General features: G+C 53.4%; 1 long non-coding RNA gene across 1 annotated transcript in view; it reads right to left on the bottom strand.

Moving 5' to 3' along the window:
• LOC113977606 overlaps positions 1-8,070 on the bottom strand; it is a 24,124-nt gene that overhangs the window by 4,049 nt on the left and 12,005 nt on the right. The gene's annotated exons all lie outside the window — the stretch shown is intronic.

Genomic DNA, 8,070 nt, shown 5'->3' with positions numbered 1-8,070 from the left:
CTCCTCTGCTCCAGCTGAACACACCAAGTGCCCTCAGTGTCCTCACAGGGCTCCAAACCAAGGCCCTTCCCCACCCTCGTTCCCTCCTTTGGACACTCTCCAATATCTTAATATCTTTCTTATATTGTGTCCCCCCAAACCACCCCAATATTGCAGGTGAGGCCACTCTGGTCTCAGTTTAGCTGTTGCAAGAGGCCGGATCCTGCTGTTCTGGATGGATCCATCCTGGAGGACGCTGTGCCTGGAGGTCCCTCCCTGCAGCCTGTCCTGGTCCCAGCTCCACAGCAGATGGGAAGCAGCCGTTCCCAACAGACGGCTCCGGCAGCGCCCGCGGGGAATCCAGGCACCCACACATCTCTGCAGGTAAACCCACCTGGGAATTTGGTGCAAAATGCACACAGCAACAGATTTCCAAGAGTCATCCCTGTGGTTTAGCCCTGTCTGTCTCCAGAGGGGGTGAACAAGGCATTTCTGGGAATGTGGTCACAGGGTGCAGCAGGGCAAGCACTGCTTTCCCACACGGAGCATCCTCCTCCCCCCACAGAGCTGCCTCCCAAAACACTCAAGCTTCCTAAAGCCTTTTGATTGTTTTGGAGAGCGCCATATCCCAGGAAATAGCACTCTCAAAATTCCTCTCTTCAGCATAAGACTCTTCCTGGCTGGTTTCACTTTTTGGTGCAAATTTATTCCAAAGACCAGGCTGAGGATTCACTGGTACAGCTCGCGAGGAGCCAAGAAAAATCCACAGCTTTTCTGAGACAGAACCCCCTTCCCCTCAAGGGTAACTCAAAGGATGGTATCACATCCCCATACACCTGCCAACCTGCCCAGGAGATGTGGAATTGCAGTCCTTTTATCCATTACAGACCTCTTGGAAAAGCCAAGCACAACCCAAGCCTGTGTTAGTAAAGCCATGGTGATGTTTTTCTGCTCAGAATCAACCCTATAATAACTGACCCAGCGTTTTGGGGCTGCTGACACTACCCTGGCACAGCCCTGCAGTAGGAAACGTGGGGTTTGCACAATGAATAATTAAAGCCTGGAGCCAACTTCCACGGGAAGTTGTCGTGGCCAAGAATTTGTGACATTTCGGAGAGGAAGCCGGGGAACAAGAATAGCTGGAGTTACAACAGCTAAATACCAACATCTCTGCTGAAAGTGATATTAATATTGCAGGCAACCTCCAGCTATTGGAGATGATGAGCAGATCTAACACGAGGCAGCTTCGCCTTCTGCTGCATTTCCCTTTGCAGCACCCGCTCCCGGCCGTCCCTCGGAGCGGATACGGAGTCACGTGGATCCCATCCAGCTCCTGCAGCTCTTATCTTCTACTTTATTTTTCTACAGCCTGTGTCAAAAATACTAAACAGCCTCATTTTGCCGTGGTTTGCTCTGGGTATAAAGCTCCGTGTAATGGGAGACTCCCGGAATTGCAAAGCAGGTTTGCGGCGGGAACGCCGCTCCTGCAGGTGGGAGATATCACTCACTGCCCAGCCTCACAGCCACTCCAGCCTGTGACAGGGAAGCAGCTCACAAACAGTCACACGAAGGAAAACATCTGTTAGGAACTAGCAGGTACACAGATCATGAGCAAATTGCACAGCTTGGGCCCGGGTTTGCCGTGCCTCGTTCAGCAGCTGGCGGAGGCGGGAAGGCAGGAGGGACCTCCACGGAGCAGGGAGGCAAGGCAGGATCAGGCACAGCATCCCACCGACCCTGCAGGCTGTGCTGCAGCCATTAGTGACCTGGGGATCACTCCAGAAAGTCATAGAATCAGAGAATCATAGAATCAGCTGGGTTGGAAGGGACCTCCGAGATCATCAAGTCCAACCCTTGATCCAACCCCGCCGTGGTTCCCAGCCCATGGACCTGATGCCACATCCAGTCTCTTCTTAAAACCTCCAGGGATGGAGAATCCACCACTTCCCTGGGCAGCCCATTCCAATGGCTGAGCACCCTCTCTGCAAAGAAATTCTTTCTAATATCCAACCTAAACCTCCCCTGGCACAGCTGAAGACCCTGAGCCCTCTTGTCTTGCTGAGAGTTGCCTGGGAGAAGAGACCAACCCCCACCTGGCTCCCCCCTCCTGTCAGGGAGTTGCAGAGAGTGAGGAGGTCTCCCCTGAGCCTCCTCCTCTCCAGGTTGAACAGCCCCAGCTCCCTCAGCCTCTCCTCACAGCACTTGTGCTCCAGTCCCTTCCCCAGCCTCGTTGCTCTCCTCTGGACCTGCTCCAGCACCTCAATATCCTTCCTGAGGGACCTCCACGGAGCAGGGAGGCAAGGCAGGATCAGGCACAGCATCCCACCCACCCTGCAGGCTGTGCTGCAGCCATTAGTGACCTGGAGATCACTCCAGAAAGTCGGGTTATGCTTCCCAGCAGCACAGTGCCCCTGCCCTGCAGAGCCAGGTCTCTCCAGCCCGGAGGATCCCGCTGTCCCTCCCATGGCTCCTGGCACTGGCAGCGCTGCCCTTCGCCTCCACCTCACACACAAAAGAGTTCCTGGTCTCTGCTAGACCTTTACATCTGCTTTGTGTTATGGGGCTCAGGAAACAGGAGGATTCTGTTTCCATCAGACAGGATCTCTGGTTGATCCCCAGCCAGCCTCGGGACTCGGCCGCAGTTCCCAGCTCCGTGTGCCGTGGCTGGAGAGAAGGAGCACAGAATCCTAGAGTGGCTTGGGTTGGAAGGGACCATCAAAGGTCATCTAGTCCAACCCCCCTGCCATGAGCAGGGACATTTTCCACTGATCAGGCCGCTCAGGATCCTCCTCCCTGTGTTCCCACCTCTGTAAAAGGACTCAGACACCTCAGATGCAAAGCAAAGTGTCAGCTGTGCCCAAAATTGGCCTCTGGAGTCCTTCCCAGCCTTACACAAGCTCTGCCCCAAGGAGCCAAGGGGATAATTTTGTCTTGTTCTTTCTCCTTCTTTAAAAAGAAAAAAAAAAAGAGATCACATTATTTATATGCTCTGTATTCCTTGAGGGAAGCAAAAGGAGCAGGAGAAGAGGATCCATCCCTGGCACTGCACTTCCATCGCCTCCTCTGAGCTCCTGCTGCCCTCAGCTCCCTGTCAGACACATCACTGCCTCTGGCACGGGATTTATCATGTCAAGAGGAGTTCACCACTTCTGGCACTGAGCAACAAGGTTTATTAAGTCCAGGACACACACCTCAGCAATCAATGGGAATTTCAGCTGCGACTTCACTGAGAAAGGGATCAAACCTTTTAAACTCCCATTCCTCAAACACAGAAGTCCTTTGCACAGAGGCATTTTGCAGAACTACGAGTAAACTTGTGCTTCAGGTGGGCAGAGAGTTGCTGTAGGGAGTCTGGTGACACTGCACGTGAAGCACCGTGCAAGCCTTGTCACCCAAAATTGGGGTCAAGGACGGTGAGCTCAGCCTGGGACTGGCTCCAAGGATCATCAGAGCAAAGGTGGCCTTTTTGCAAGAGACAGCTGCTGGGAAAACCTGACTTGTTAGTCAAAGAAAATGAAGGTGCAGAGGTGGTAAAATTGTTCTCTCTCCGTGTATCAGGAGGTTTAACATGAAGGAAGAGAAAGTGCTGTTTGAGGTGAAAGGACAACATCAGCAAAAGGTCACAACTCACTCATGAATAAATTTAGGTGAGAAACTAGAATAAGGCTCCTGGCTGTCCAAGCAATTAGGGGGAAAGGCAATGCAGTAGGAATGGGTTTGCAGCTTGGGAGAGGGCTGAGGTGTTCCATGGGCTGCAGTAGAAGAGAGCAGGACCTGGGGTCCTGGTGGTCCTGCCCCAGCCCTGGTTTGGTTGTAAAGCAGCATCTCCACAGCCCTGCAGACCCAGGATGTCAGAGCCAAGGGGTGCTGGGACAGACAGCTGATTCAATTGGAAAAAAACCATGACAAGTCTGAGGTTTGGGTCTGAGACAGAGCAGTACAACCAAGGGAGACAGAAATCAGCAATCTCCCCTCGTGCTCAGAAAGCAGCTGCCCAGCCACTGGGACAAGAGGGTGAAGCACAAGCAGATGCTCTCTGCTGACAAACCAGCCCTGCCTGTCCTGCAGCCCACACGGAAATCCATATAGAAAATCATTAAACAATTACAAGCTCCATCGAAAGGAGATCATCCTTTGAAGGCATTTCCCCAGAAAGCTCCGTTTGCAGTTTTCACACAACCCCCTGCTCATCAGAATAATTGCCAGGAGTAAATGCTCTGTACATCAGCAAACACCGAGCAGAAGGAGAGCGAAGCAAAATGAGCCACAGCAACCCCACGAGTTCTGCCTCTGTGCAAAGTCACGGCCCTCAGACCAAGAGCCCCACGGAGGCGTCACCAGCAGAGCACCCACCCTCACCAGCCCCAGTAGCCTCCAGGGAAATGGGCTGTTCCCAGCACAGAAAGGGCTTTTTTCCCTAAAATAATCCCTCTGTGCCAGCTCAGTGGTTTGCCAGAGGAAATGATCCACCTGAAAAAATTACCCAGCCAAAAAAAAAAAGTGAGTTCTAAGTTCTAATACATTACCCGATTTAACACACAATATTATCACTCCCTACAGACAGAAGCTTCTCCTATTTTGAAGGTGCTTAAGCACCTGATTTCAGTTAGGCCTAAATACTGCTCAAAAATCTGGCCTTTCATGCAGAACCAAGATAATCTTTGAAGACACAGCAACTCAACCGGCTTTGCTAAATCAATCTCACTGTTATTTTACTCAGTGCAAAAGAAGTTCCCAGGGATCCCATTTCCACTAGAACTTGTTAACAATTTAGAACTATCACCTTGATCATTAAAAACAAACAATGGGAAAGAAAAAGAAATCATTAAATTAATCCTTGAACTGGAATCCCAGAAGAGAAAATGAATTATTTTTCAAGACTGCAAGGATTAAGGGCCAGATTGTGTAAAAACTCGAAGAGCAAATGCGTGGATACAGTGCCAGGGGCTGCTGGGGGTCACAGGGGGAGCTGCTTTGCTTCAGAACTCTTGGATTTTGTTCTCTACAGAGCTTGGCAGCCACATTGTGTTACAGCAAGGCGACATTCAGGGCAGGCTGAGCCTTTGCAGCTCCCAGAGTGATTCCTGGTGGAGCATGGGCTGTGCTTCGGGGGGGGTGCAGCTCAGCCTCAGCAAGGAGAGCCAAGTCCTGCAGAAACCCCACGAGGAGCTGGACCCCAGTCTGTCACCCCTGGGCTTCTGGGGAAAGCACATCAGGCCTTGGGAGCTCTGACTGTGCTGCCTCAGTCAGAATTCCCATCCCTCCCACCCAGCCACGTTCCTGCAGCCCAGTGGGCTCCTTGTCCCAGCCCAAACTCCTAAATTAAGGCAGGAAGGCCTGTAGGAAACATTTAGAGCTTTTATTAGACAGAGACAGAAACAAGGACACTCCTTGGATGCAGAGGCTGCTCCTGTCTCCTGAGAATCCAAGCCCACACACTTGTCAGGTTTGGGTTGGATTTTTTGGGGAGACTTTTTTTTCACCATTTGGACTAAGAAAGGCATTAATTATCCTGTAAAAGCCATAGCTAACCACACTTACAACCCCACCACCACCAAAAACAAATGCCTATGTTAAATGCAGAATAAGCAGCGTGGAGGCAGGAGAGGGAAGCCTCTTTCCATGGGAAGGCCAGATGATGGGATCCTGGCTTCAATCCCATCCCAAGGGAATGCCAACATGCCCTTCATGCCCTGCATGTCACAGAGTAATTGCAGGGGATAATGGGAATGGATGAACTGGAAGGAGAAAACATGTTCCCCAGTTACCTGCATTCATTGCAGTCACAGAATCCCAGAGTGGCTGGGGTTGGAAGGGACCTCTGGAGATCATCCAGTGCAACCCCCCTGCCAAGGCAGGGGCACCTGGAGCAGATGACACATTCAGGTGGGTTTGAAATCCCAGTGTGCTGAGTTGGAAGGACCCACCAGGACCATCCAGTCCAACCCTCAGCCCTGCACAGGAACATCCCCAGAGTCACCCCCTGTGCCCCAGAGGATCATCCAAACCCTCCTGGAGCTCTGGCAGCCTTGGGGCTGTGCCCACTGCCCTGGGGAGCCTGGGCAGTGCCCACCACCCTCTGGGGGAAGAACCTTTGCCTGAGATCCAACCTGAGCCTGCCCTGACACAGCTCCAGCCATTCCCTGGCTGCTGTCCCTGGTCTCCCCAGAGCAGAGCTCAGTCCCTGCCCCTCCTCTGCCCCTGCCCAGCCAGTTGAAGCTGCACTGAGGTCTCCAGAGAAGGAGTCTCTGTGCCCTCCCCGGGCAGCTGCTCCAATGCTCTGCCACCCTGGGGTGAAGTTCTTCATGTTGAGGTCCCCAGTGCTGGACCTGGGTCATGAAAAGCTTGGGAAATTCAGGATTTTTTTCCCGCTTGGCTGAGGGAAACATCTTTCCTCACCGGGGCAACCTCTCCCGGCTGAGCAGGCTGGGGCACCCCCGAGGGCAGTGCCACCCTGGCCACGGGCCACCAGCCTGCCCTCTGCTCCGCTGGCCGCCTGCCCGCTGTCGGGTGCCCCATCACGGCCCTGGAAGGGGTTGCCACGTCCCCACCCAACACAAATCACTGGGGCGTCACCTCCGCGGGGCCGGGACGGGAAGGGACCGTCCCAGCGCCGGGATAAACCGATTTCCTCCGTGGAAAAGGGGCTGTCGCGGGGATCGGCGGTGGAAAAACCTGGCTGGGGGGGGGGGGGGGAAGAGGGGGCTTTCGCTTTTTCAGGCTGTTAACTGTAATTAGCCTGGTTTCTCAGATGTAATTATCCCGCGAGCTCAAAGCAAACACCCCGGAGGAAATTGCACAGTTAAAGACGGCGTGGCATTAAAAATAAATTATGAGCGTCCTGCTCGCTCTCGCTGCGGATCTGTCAGCGTTTTCCCTCGGAAACGCTGGAATCACCCAGCTGTGACTTTCCCTGCCAAACTGTCTGCCGAGACACGGGATCGCCGCGGCTCTCAGGATGCAGAATTCCAAACAACCCCCCCGCTCCCGGCTCGGGAGACGTTCGGCTTTGTCACAGCCCAATTACGGCATCGCTGCACTTCGGGGGTGGGGAGCCTGTTTTGTTCGGGTTTTTTTCCCAGAGGAATTAAATTCTGCAGGCTACTTAACCCAGCGCGCGGACAAAGCGTGTGAGGTGTTTGGAAACAAGGCAGCCGCGGACAGATCACAATATTCCTTCCTCTGGCCCAGGGAGCTCCCGAGCCTCCCCGCCACTGCCCTTTTGGTTGCTGCTTGAGCGGTTCCCGTAATGAGGGCCGTGCTTTATCCCAAATTTCCATCCCAGGAGGTGGAGGAAGCCAGGCAGTTCAAGAGTTGGAGTCAACAGGGAGCTGGATCAGCCCGGAGGCTCGTGGTTCATCTTTTTGTTGGCTCCCACACACGGAGCTTTGCTCAGCCTCCAGCTCCGTGGCCACTGCTCCGAGATGTGCGACCGAGTCACGGGGGAAGGAAGGAAGGGGGAACTGGGGAACAGGTCTGAGCTCCTCACACAGCATGTGATGAGGCCACCAGGGAAGACTCAAAGCTTTCTGTTGGCTGACTTCTGATTTTGGAGTGTCTTTTCCATCCGCTGCTGTAAGACAACACCAGCCCAGGCTCAGCCAGACACTCGAAGCCAGCAGAGCTGTGCTGGCTCAGCTCAGCAGGAGACCTCCCAATGTCATCCCAAAGTGCCTTCCCTCACAGCACTCCTGTCCCGTGGCAAGTCCCTCCACGTGGACAAAACCTCAGATCCCAAGAAGGCGTGGGTGACCTTGAGGGAGGACGTGGTGAAATAAAAACAGGGAGGGACAGCCCAGGAAAGAAGTGGCACCTCAATGGCTTTAAAAGCTGTAAGAGACATTCACACACCTCCCGAACACCTGCAGAGAGCTGGGATATGGAACCACCCCCAAACCTTCCCTTTCATCACCAAACACCACTTCATTCATCCTGCCACAGCTGAGGTGGGTGAGACACTCCCAGGAACCCCGGGTAAGACACTTTCTCTACAAGAGATGACCCATAAAAGATCAGCACCGTGCCTTTCATCAGAAAAACACCTTGTGCTGGTTTAAAAGTTAACCAGCAAGGCAAAATGAACTCAATTCA

This window comes from Neopelma chrysocephalum, unplaced genomic scaffold, assembly GCF_003984885.1.
Source record: "Neopelma chrysocephalum unplaced genomic scaffold, ASM398488v2 Primary Assembly neopelma1_252, whole genome shotgun sequence".
Classification (NCBI taxonomy): Eukaryota; Metazoa; Chordata; class Aves; order Passeriformes; family Pipridae; genus Neopelma; species Neopelma chrysocephalum.
Note: the sequence above shows the minus strand (reverse complement) of the source record. Positions and strands in the feature narration are given on the sequence as shown.